This window comes from Rhinolophus sinicus, linkage group LG16 (assembly GCF_036562045.2).
Source record: "Rhinolophus sinicus isolate RSC01 linkage group LG16, ASM3656204v1, whole genome shotgun sequence".
NCBI lineage: Eukaryota > Metazoa > Chordata > Mammalia > Chiroptera > Rhinolophidae > Rhinolophus > Rhinolophus sinicus.
Window position 1 is genome coordinate 19,713,855 of NC_133765.1, and position 12,150 is coordinate 19,726,004.

The following is a 12,150-nucleotide window of genomic DNA, read 5'->3' on the forward strand; positions in this document are numbered from 1 at the left end:
TGGGAGGGTCCCTCCCACCCTCGTGCCCCATTGGGGAAATTCAATTTGACGGCCACGCCCTTCGCGGGCCTGGGTTTTAGGGGATTGTAGTCGTGGGACTGCTGCCGCGGTGGTCTTGGCTGTTCGGGTGGGCGTCGGCAGGAGGACGCAGCTTTGCGCCAAAGTCCGGGAGGGCGCCCAAAGCCGGGGTAAGTGGCCAGGGGTTGTCGAAGTCGGGTAGTCTTCAGGACAGCCCCTTTCCGCCCTCCTCTTTGTTCGTGAGACCATGTCCCCTCCCTCGACTCCGCCCCCTCCTCGCCTCAGTGGCGGGGTTTGGTGGCAGTCCCCAGGTTGCTTTCGGGATACCTGGTCGGGGCCACCTCAGAGTAGCGACTACGTGACCGGAGTACCTTGACCCTATGTTGGAGCATCTCAGGGACCATTTCAGATGGAGCAGGATCAGTCACCCAGAACCTCTTCCCTAGCCGACACATTTGCACAGACATTGCCTTTATCTGCCGTGCTTCTCCCTTCCAAGCCCTTCAGGTATGCCTCTTGGAGCGCTGGAATCTTAAATTGGGAATAGAGAGTCCAGACTCCCATTCAACAAACGGAGGAAGTTGAGGCCCAGAGAGAGCCAACATGCCCAAGACAACACAAGGAGTCAGCCCGGGGACCCAAAAAGCTCAATAGACTCACTAGGGAAAGCCACTCCATCTCCCGCAGCTGGGGAGCCGCCTACAGGTCTCCATGGAAACCAAAGGGAGTTGGAGCCTGGGAGGTGGGGTCTGAAGTCCTGTCTGTCAAATAAAAACAGTATCAAGTCATTTATTTTGTACTTGCCAGGTCCCAGGTATATAATCCCTGTGACGACCATTTGAGCCCAGGGTTACTGTTCCATTTTATCGTTGAGGACAACAGCTGATTAGTGGAAATGATTCATACCAGCACCTTTTGAGTCCAGAATCTGTGCTTTTAACCACTGTGATGTGGGGTTGTGGGTAAGTGGTTTCAGCCTGTTACCCCCCAGCAGAACCCCTCAGCCCCACTCCATATCCTTTGTGACTACCAACCAACCCCATCTCACCCCCATCTAGAGAGGGCCACTACCCACTCGAGACTCTTTTAAAGGTATCATCTTATTTCATCCCCACATCCTTAAGAGGTGGTCCCATTTTACACATGGGAAAACCAAGGCGCAGAGAGGGAAGAGACTTGTTAAGGTCTCACGAGAGGAGGAGCAAATAGAGCCCAATTTGGGAGCTATACTTGGAGGTCCCCTTTTCCTGGGCAGGCCCCATCTAGGCCCTCTATACTAGAACTAGATGCCATCTCCTTCTCCAGAAGGAGACTCGGCGCCCTCCAAGGTCAACTCGCTCCTATTTCAAATCTCGCGCGCCCTTGGAACAGCCCGTTAGGGCGAGGCACACCTAGCCTCCTGGGAGGCCCTCTCAGGGCCTGCCTGAGTGGCGGCTTCCATCTCCAATGAATGGCTTTCTTCATACGAGCTCCGCCCCACACAGGTGAGTCCGTGCCTGCGGACTTTACGCATGCGCGTTCAAGAGTTCTTGGCTCTACCCGAGAAGCGTGGGTCACTCCCCGCCGCAAGCCCTCAGGGTTGGGGTCCTACCTGCCTGCCTCTTTCCCTTCCTCCCTGCAAGGGGCGGGGCGGGATGGTGGTGGTGGCGAGGACGCAAAGATCAAAGGGCAGCTCGGTGTGCTGCTGGGGAAGCTTGTAGCCACAGCCCAGGAATGTGTAAACATGCCCTGAGGAGGGTCCTGGCGTTTACTGGGCACCTGTTACCTGTCAGACACAGGGTTTGCCCTATTGCAAGTTGACCACTGTGTATGGTTAAGTATTACCGGGATTTTACAGAGGAGGAAGCTGAAGCCCTGGGAGGTGAAGGCACCTTGGGCTGGCAATGACATTCAAACTTGAGTGGAATTCTGTCCAGGTCAAAGCCCCTTTCCTCTACCCTGTTGCCTCTAGCATGGGGGAAATCCTGGAAGACTCCTCAGAGGAGGTGACCTACAAACTAATCCTTGAGGAAGGGTGCAAAGGAATCCACCCAACAGAATAGAAGAGGAAAAGCATGGGAGGGCATTTGTGGCAGAGGAACAGTATGATTAGAGTCTGGGAGGTTTGTAAATGAGAAAAAGAGGAGAGATGGGCTGTGGATGGAGCAAGAAATGGAGATGGGAGTGGTCCCATCTGTGAAGTGCACTGAATGCCAGGTGAACAGGGTGAACATATCTTGCGGGCACTGGGGAGGCCTGGGCCTCATCTGTCCATCTGTAAAATGAGGGAATTGGACTGGCCCACTTCAGGCCTTCCCAGGGCAAAGGGGCTGTAACAGGAAGGGTCCAGATTCCTCCAGGTCCACCCTGGACTTGGCAGAGTGGGGAGCGGCTGGAGCAGCTCAGGGGCCAAGGGTAATATTTTGCTCCAGTGCCTGAGTCTGAGAATAAATATTGTACCAAGTTGGCAGCGCCAGATCCCTGAATCACCCTGCTTCCCATCCCCCATACAGGATCCTGCAGAGAAAGCCCAGGCATGAGGTCAGGATACAAGAGGGGTGAGGGGTCTTAGCCTTGGCTCCACTCCAGGCAAAATTTTGATCCACTTGGAACCTTGGTTTCCTTATATGCACAATGGGGGAATTGTGTCCTGAGCTCTCCAAGCGCTCTCCCCCGAGACTAGACAACGTAAAATTCCATGACTGTCAGGGAGACCCCCACCTAGGGATGTGCTCACAAGTGTCTGTGAGGCCAGCTAAGGCAAAGATCTTGTGCTTATGAAGGAGTCCAGGGGCTGCTGGGCATTGGGAGGGACGGAGGGGTTAACGGGGTGTCCAAACTGCGGCCCGCGGGCCAACTGCGGCCCGCAATCCATTTTTTATTGGCCCTCAGCAAATTCCAAAAATATATTTAGTTTACTTAAATAAACCGGGTGAGGCAATACATACTTCACCTCGAATGAGTGACCCGGCTGTTTGTGTATTTTACCGCATATGGCCCTTGGTGAAAAACGTTGAAAAAAGTTAGAACACCCCTGGGTTAGAGATTGGTTTGAGTTGGGTCTGCTGTTGGGGTCTCATAGCCTAGTGGGAGTAGGGGGAGAGACAGTGTCTGGACTCAAAGTTGTCGAGAACTTGCTGTTTGGCATGCTGAGGGGATGGGGAAAGGCAGTCTGGAGAAGGGAACAGCATGAGCAAAGGAAGGGAGGTAGGACTGTGAAGACTTTGTTGGGAAAAAGTCAGGTAAGTGAGGCTGGAGCATGGGGTCTCTAGAGGAGAAGATCTGGTTCTTGTTGGGGTTGGCTGGATCCGTGGGCTGAGACCCTCATCATGGGCAGAACTAAGGTTATGGCCAGCAGCTCCAGGAGTGGGGCTGGGGACCTGTTTGGAAAACCAGTTTGGCAAGGCTCTCTCCATGATATCATCCAGCTGCTGTGTTCTCTGAATGACAGTGCCAGATAAACTTCCGGCATTGGAGAAGAAGGGGGCCTAGCCCTTGATGCTGAGGGGCGTGAATATAGGAAACTTGGAGGCAAGTAGACCCCAAGAAGGAGATCTTAGGGGGCCTGAGATACCCACTGAGTTGTAATGAACCCCAGGAGAACAGCCTCATGGATAAAGGACAGGATTCTGGATGGGCTGGCCTGGATCTCTTGTGACGTCCAGTGGTTCCCTGATGTCTGACCTCATCTAGGCTCATGGCAGGGCCCTGTGTAATTGCTGCCCAATGGGTTGGATGGAGCCTGGCTCCAGATCACCCTTATAATACACAAGAGGCAATTTTGTTATTACTGTGACCCGCACAGCGTGAGCCTTGTCAGTTAGAATCATCACTATACAGACGAGGAGAAAGGCTCAGCGAGACCAAGCCGCGCCAGCACCTCATACAAGATTTGAACCTAGAACCCTTGGTCTTAACCACGGTACCCTGCCATCTGCCATTTGGGATCTCTGCCCACATGGGACCTTGTTTTATTTCTTAACTATTTTTGTGTAGCAGGAGCTAAATCTTGGCATCATAGAGTCCTAGATGCCCACCTGATGGTCCAAATAGGTAATCTGAGTCCCAGAGAGGGCAAGGGACAGGCTTTAGTTCACATAGCAAGTTGGGGGTGGAGCCACTCTGTACCCCAGATCCTCAGTTTCCTGAATCCCTTGTTTCTCCCTCAGGGCCTGGCACACTCAAGCACAAAGTGACAGTAACTGGAACTTACTGAGTGCCTACTATGTGCCATTCACTCATTTAATCATCACAATAGCCCTGTGAGGTTGGTGCTAAGATTATATCCATTTTACAGATAAAGAAACAGGCTCAGAGAGGGGAAGTCACTGGTCCAAGTTGACATATGTTGATGGCAGGACTGGGACTTGAACCCAGTTGTGTGGGCCCTTTTCCCTTGGTGGGCCCAGTGGGCCTCATCTGGGGCATGAAGACCTCTAGACAAGAGAGTGCATGGCCTCTTGCAGGTTCCAGAGACAAGCAGTATCCAGTTCATAGTTTCCACGCATGCCTGGCCTCTCTGGGGCAGGAAGAAAAGTACTGAGGCTGTGGAAACGCTCTGAGCCTTCCCAGAGGAGGCGGCCACGGTGGGAGGGAGTGCTCTGTGCAGACCTCAGAGCCAAGTGTAGACGTGGCGGTTTGGACCCACTGCAGTAGAGGGAGGGCAGGCAGGGTGGGGCCCAAATCCAAAGGGGCCTCCCAGCCGTGTTCCCAGCCATCCTCCAGCCAGGCCCAGCCCTGCCTGCCCCTCTAGCTCCCCATCTGGATTTAAGATGAGGACGCGGTGCCTAATAATAGCTGAATGGCAGCAAAGGCAATGCCTGGAGCTACAGCCAGTGGTGGGGCAGGGGTCCCCCATCATCTTATACTGGCCTGGGACAGGTTTCAGAACTTTACAAATAATAGCAAGTGCTTATGAAGTGCATACATGGGCTAAGTGCAGGCACTGTGTGAAGTCTTAGTCCACAGTAATGCTTTTAGTCCTCATGACCACCCCAATGAGATTAGCCCTGTTATTAGCCCTATTTGATGGATAGAGAAACTGAGGCACAGAGAGTTAAGCAATTTGCCCCTAATGATTATGGCTCAGGACAGATCTGGATTTGGACAGGTCTGGTTGCAAATCTCAGCTCTGCCCCTTCCTTACTGTGTGACATTAGGCAAGTTACTCAGTTCCTCTGGGCTTCAGTTTTCTCATCTACAAAATGGGGAGAGGAATAGTTCCAACCTCTTAGGGATGGGGTGAGCTTGTGGGTGTCAAGTGGGCTTAGATCCTGGTATATGAGACTAATAAATGTGAGCCACCTGGGCAGACATGATTCTATTTCTGAGCTTACTTTGTCAGGGTCAACACATTTATATGTTTTGTGCAAATCCTTTCGATTCCCCCTACCTCTTGTGGTGTGAATGGCTATATTTACTTGGTTAAAAGAAGAAAAATTTTCCCTGGTTGGATATAGTTACTCAACAAAGCTTTATAAGCACAAAGCCCCAAAACACCCACGGCCGTTCTGCTGTCAGAGGTCTGAAATGCCTCCATTATTGCTTCCTTTAGATTAAAGTGTGGCTCTGTGAAATACACCCCCTTCCCAACACACCTCTAGTTTTTTTCCATTACTGGGAAGAGGGCAGGGCAAGAGGGTCTGGAGCTAATGGACTCCAGCTGGGGAAAGGCCAGGGCCAGAGCAGACCCTGCTGGGTGTGTGGTCTGGGCATTCTGAAAATTTCTGCCCACCGTGAAGGTCCAAGGTGGGTGAGAGGTGGCTCCCCCTCCTTTCTCCCTCATTTAACCCATCTCTTAGCCTCCCCTTGCAACCAGACAGACAGAGGTTTGTGCGCACCCGCCGACTCTTGGTAGGTCTCATGGGGCTCAGTCTGAGGGGGAGACAAGCTCAGCAAACAGAGCCCCATGTAAGTTATCATTACAGATTAAGGTGAGCTCTGTGAAGGAGGAGCCACCTGGCACTATAAGAGCATGTATTGGGGGCCTACTTTAAATTACTTTTAATGTTTTACTTTGAATAGATAATCCTGGGAGTTCAGAGAAAGTGTCTCTCACGAGATAATTATGCTCAGATCTGTAGGATAAGAAGAAATTTGCTGAACAGAGAACTGAATTGGTCTTGGGGTGAGGAGTGGTGTTCCAGGCAGGGGAACAGGCTGTGCAAATGCCCTGAGGCAGGGACAACCTCCAGAAACTGATGGAGGACCAATGAGACTAGAAGTTGAAAGGTGAGGGAGGAGCAGGGTGCAAATGAGAAGGGAAAGGGGAGCAGGGGCCAGACCAAAGGGTCCCTGTGGGCAGGACTGGATACATACTTTGTGGAGCCTGATGCAAAATGAAAACATGAGGCCCCTTGTTCAAAAATTATGAATTTCAAGATGGCAACAATAGATGGCAACCAAGCGTGGGGCCCTGTGCAACTGCACAGGTTATATACCCGTGAAGGTGGTCCTGCCCATGGATTTCTCTATGAGGGCTGCAGGGAGCCACGGAGAGCTTTTGGGCTAGTGGTGATAAGGTCTGATTTGCATAAGCTTTAGTTGCTGTCACACTATCCCACACCTGGATATATGTGAGCCTCTCCTCTCTGCGCAGGTGGCCTGACTCATTTCCTAAAATACTTTACTCAGAATGTCACTCCCCTGATCGAGAACCTGAATTGGCTTCTACCCCCCAATCAGATCCAAGCTCCCTACCCAGACCCTCAAGGCCCTTCACAATCTGCCCCCACTCTATTTAGTTAACCTGATATCAACATAGGCTGTGTGCTAAACCCCAGAGATGATGAACTAACCCAAGGACACACAGCAATTATGGCGGGCAAGCCGGGACTGGAACTTCAGTCTCCTGCGGTCGGCGCACCGCATGCCCCGGAGGAGGCTGCCAGTTCAGAGTGTGCTTCGTATCTACCAACCTAGCACAGAACCTTGTATACAGTAGGTGCTCAATATGTTCCTGTGGCAGTGAATTCCTCCTGGGGCACATCTTTGCCAGGGCAAGGGTATTCGAATCCAGGATGTAGTTAATGTCCTTTCTGATTCCTCTCCCTCACCCCTACCTCAAGACATTCCCCAAGCCCTACCACACCCCAGGGTGCCCGGGGGGCCAGGTCTTGCCCATAGACATGTCGTGTCTGGCCTGTACAGCTTTTAAAAAGTTTTTTGAATTCGTCATTTACATTAAAAAATCAGAAAATTTCACACCGCTCTCCGTATTTTTATTTCTTTGCAGTCTCAAGCCTGGGAATTCCACTGGGGCAACCATTCCCTCTGAAGTGGACCCTCCAAGGGGTTCTGCCCTAAGACCCCAGGAAGACCGAGGAGTTTGGGGCCTTGAAGAAAGAGCATCTTAATTACCACCAAGGACCAATCAGGATCCTGGAATCTGACCAATCAGACTCCTCCTTCTGAAGGCTATGCCAGGAGGAGTAAACCCCACTCCTAGTCTCTGCCAACATGGGGCAGGTGGGATGTTTTGCTCCAGTTCTTACAACCAACCTGATGACTGACTCCTGAATCCCTGGACTCACCAAAGATCTTTCCCTGGAGGATATACATGACAGCCTTTGTGGGTGGGATCTGGTAATTGGTCCGTCAGTTCACAACTAAGGAGCAATTAGTCACCAGCTAATTGATGCCCAAGACAGCTGACGGGCTGGGAGGAGAACAAGGGACTGACACTCAGAAAGGAGCCGCAGGTCTCTTTCTTGGGAAATATTGAGAAAGGACAATGAGGAATCCCCAGGATAACATTTGAAAACCTCTTCTGTGTGGTTGAAGGAGATTAAAATGATCAGAAGCCCACCCCCCCAGCTCCAAAGGGACGGGGTCCCCTTAAAAAGCAGGTGGGTCTAACTAGGATATGGTGGCTAGATCTGGAAGAAATGGCCTGAAAAATTAGAGGTGTGACTGAGGAAGCGTCACCTTTTCCTACTTTTGGGGGCAAAATACTTTTGAGTGTTAAGAAAGATGGCAAATACTGGAAACCTCCCTGGGTTACCCTGAGCAAAGGGGGGCTTTATTGGAAAGCCATCAGAAATGGTATCAAGATTATAAAAATTTCAAGGTAGAAAGAGGGGGCCCTGAAACTCCTTGTTTTGGTTCATTCAAAATTGTATTCTGGTTTCCACACCTCCTCTGACCAGCCTGTTGCTTAGAACCTTGCATTTGAAGCCTGGTCTGCAGACCAGCGTCTTCGGCGTCCCCTAGGAGCTTGTTGGAAATACAGTGTCTCAGGCCTCACCCCAGACCTATGGAATTAGGATTTGTATATTCATAAGATTCTCAGGGGATTCATGTACACAATATAGTTTGGGTTTATGGCCATAAGAATCAACTGGGTGATGGGAGGGTGGTGTCACTTAAATCTAAGGGTTCCTAGACCTTCCAGGAGTGCTGCTGCTTTGGTGGTCTCCAGGGGATGGGTATTTCCTAGGGTCCAATAAAATTGGCAAATAATCTTGCTGACACCAATTCTTGCTCAAGTGCTAGCAGGGCAGGAGTCCAGCCTACAGCCACCTGTTGCTCAGGTAGGAGATGGGCCTGAGAAACCCAGGCCTGTGACTTGCCAAGGAGGAAACTGCTCGGGACCCTGGAGGGAATGCCCTGGGGCTTCTGGGTCTCTACTCAGGGGGCTCTACTTTGAGGAGCTCACCTGCTTGGCTGAAGGAAGGCAGAGGATGGCCTGGGCTGATGTCAGAGCTGGGGACCTTCAACCTGCCTGCTTTGCTCTGGATAAGCATTTCCCAAAAACTACCCTCAGAGCAACAGATGGGATCAGTGATATAGGCGTGGCCCCATAGGAGTTCCAAAGTGCCATCACCCGTTATCATATTTGACCTCCTTAACAATCTCCTACAATGGATCAAAAAGAAACAGCCAAGCACGGAAGGCTCTTGCCTTTAAAAAGGGTTGAATTCAACCCCAGGAGTTATGTTTAGTGAGAGCTGCTACTTAACTTGTTCCTCCCTTTTGGTCCATTAAAATCTTGTTCTCAGAAATGCTGTTGAGTTAGGAAGTTGGGTCAGGGGTAAGCCCATCCTTTCATATTTTGAAGTTGTAATTTAAAGTGTGCCCATGTTAGATCTCTCAGTAAGACACAAGTATCCATACAGGCTTGTTCCATACTCTCTGGGGTTCAAGACTTTCCTTTCTAGGGCCAATGCATTATTGGAGGAAGGCAATTCCTATTTATCCCACTTCATTCTGCTATAGGAGAAAGGATCTTCTGCCACCACACACAGGTGCCAGGCACACTTGGCACCTTGAGGCAGCTACCAAAATTGCAGACATAAGCTCCAGAAGGAAACTGTCAGTCTCTACAGAGCTTGCCTTGTGTCTCCCACACTTATTCAATGACATCACCAGTAAGGCTTGGCAAATAGGATGAGTGAGTCTGGCCAGTGAGGACAGACAGAAGCCTACAGGCATAGATGAGGCAGGACGGAAATGAGACTGCCAGTAGATGAAGGTGAGTACAGAACTGAGTGCCATAGAAGGACAACAAACAGCCCAGTTAGCATTACAGGAGACTTTCAGAAGCATGGTCCTCTTTTAACCTCAGCAACCCTGAATGGTCAGATATAATTATACGCGTATTACCGAGCCATACATCTTAGCCCAGTGCTTGGTACGGAGTGGGCAAACAGTTGATGTTTGTGGAATAAAAGCACAAAGTGTGCATTTGATACCAGTTTTAAAAAGAACTGTAAGTGATGAGAAATTTGCATTTCTGCGCCGTCTTAAGTATCTTCCCACAAAATACTAATTACCAAATAATTACTGACACTTTACAACAGAGTAACCTAACAGTCACCTCCTTAACCAAGTGATTAATGTTAATATTACCAGTAATAAATCATATTGACAGAATGTAGCCCCTGTGTGACGCCCAACATCATTGCTGTGATATTCTTGCCCAAAATGCATAACCTTGATCTAATTATGAGAAAACATCAGACATCCAAATTGAGAGATATTCTATAAAATGACTGATTAGCACTCTTCAATGTCAAGGTCATAAGAAAAAAGACTGAGAAACTGTCACAGCTTGGAGGAGACTAAGAAGACACAAGAACTAAATGCAATGTGGGATCCTAGATTAGGTCAAAAGAAAAACTGGCAAAATTCAAATAAGGTCTGTAGGTTAGTTAACAATGTTATATTAGTGTTAACTTCCTGGTTCTGATACTTGTACTAAGATTAGGTAAGATGTTAAGATAGTGGAAGCTAGGGGAGTGGTATAGGAGGTGAAGAGTTTAGGAGAACCCTCTGAACTATTTTGCAACTTTTCTGTAAGCCTCAAATTATTTCAGAATTAAACTTTTTTTAAAACTATAAAATAAATTTTATGACGTGAATTATATCTCAATTAAAAAAAACTATACACATCTTGATAAAGGCGTTAAAATATAGGTAGTGGACTACCACTCCCAGCGCTTATTTTTCTCTTCTAATTTAAGATGGCATTTAGACTATCTGTATGTTCCAGACATTCTCAGCTCAAATGCCATGTCTTCCAAGAAGCTCTACTTGATTTCCACAGCTAGCAGCGGGTCTTCCTCCCGTGAACTCCCATGACACTTTATCTGTACCTCTATTAGGTCATTTGTCATCTCCATAGTGGACATCTATGGTAATGTCCACCCAGTCCCCCTGCCCCGTTCTTCCCCCTCCTGACTCCAACCATAAAAGTTCTCCCAGGAACTGCTACGTTGTTACAGACCCTATCCCAAGCCACAGTTGATTTGCCCAGGGATAGACATCTGACCCATTTGGGCCAATCAGACACCTTCACCCCCTTCTTTTTTCCCCCCACACTGGAACTGAGAAATTAATTGGTCTGCCTCTGATTGCTGGAGCTATGAGATGTGAAACATGGAAGCTGTTAGCCACCATGCTCTCTGCCACAAGGAGGAAACCTGTCTGCCATTAGAGAGAGAAAATAGCTAAGAGAGAGAGAGAGAGAGAGCACCATTTGTTCTGAAAGTTTTTTGTCCTTGCCAGGAGTGGTTGGTTTGTTGACTCCACTGTCTACTACATAATCCCCAGTATCCAATCTCCCAGTAAAATCTTCCAATAAATCTTTCTTTATTGAGGTAGCCAGAATAATTTTATGTGTCTCTCAACACAAAGACACTCAATGAATAAAACTCAGTTATTTGCATAAGTGTTTTATCTCTCCCACTCATCTGGGGATTGCCAAATGCTTATTTTAGATACAGTTCTCATTGGCCAGGGGCTAGTGAGAAAACTAGGACAATGTGGTGAGTTACTTATAAAGGTAATTTTTAAAAATTGGTAAATTCTGATATTAGCCCTTCTTATTAAATTTTACGATGATAGTAGGAAGTAGTGCTTTATTTTCCTTTTCTTTAATATATACTTTGACAAATTACAAAATGTTGGCAATGTGTGTCCCACTTGGAAAGAACACTTTACTGGGATGTGAAATCCCAGAGTCTGGGAAGCTCTGGCCAGGTAATGATTCCTCTGGGAAAGGGCCCTGGCCGCCTGGCTCCCCACACAGCTCCTGGCTCTTGGTAGGGCAGGAGGTATTTCCGAAATGAGTGAGATGAGCTAATGAGTTTAGAGAGCTGTTCTGGTCTCCCGCCTGTCATGCGGAGATGATCTGATTTAGCACTGTTAACAGCTTGTTTAATCACTTTATTCTTTTATGATTTTCAAAGGAGGCCTAATTTCTTTCTTTGCAGAATGCCCCACTAGTCCTGCCTATGTCCACCTTCAGGTGGACCTCAGATGAGTTTTCTCTTTTATCCTCACATCTGTCTAAGGACGGCTTGGCTGGGAGAGCGAGGTGAAGTCTCCCCTCTCAGAACGTGGAGGGTCAGCTCGTTGTCGTGGGGAGAGAACACCGGAATGGGAGTCAGACAGCACTGCTGTCCAACTCTGGCTTCCCCTCTAGCTGATTGCAAGGTTGCAGGCAACTTGCTTCGTTTCTCTGAGCTTCCGTTTCCCCATATGTGAAATGGGAATGATATCTAGCCTACCTTCACAGGGCTGTTATCAGGGGCTGAATAAGGCTTGGGAGCAATTTTGAAACTGGAAGGGGGGAGGGACAGGTGCCAGGTATTGTTTTACAGGGGCTGTTGAGGGTATTTGAGGTGGAAATGATTAAATTATAGAAATGGG

General features: G+C 48.9%; 1 long non-coding RNA gene across 1 annotated transcript; it reads left to right on the forward strand.

Moving 5' to 3' along the window:
• Positions 1-53: 53 nt before the first annotated feature.
• LOC109459636 (uncharacterized) lies at positions 54-9,872 on the forward strand. The gene is made up of 3 exons (XR_012492789.1): positions 54-188; positions 826-980; positions 7,232-9,872. It is a non-coding gene; the product is annotated as an uncharacterized LOC109459636 (long non-coding RNA).
• The last annotated feature ends 2,278 nt before the right edge of the window (positions 9,873-12,150 follow it).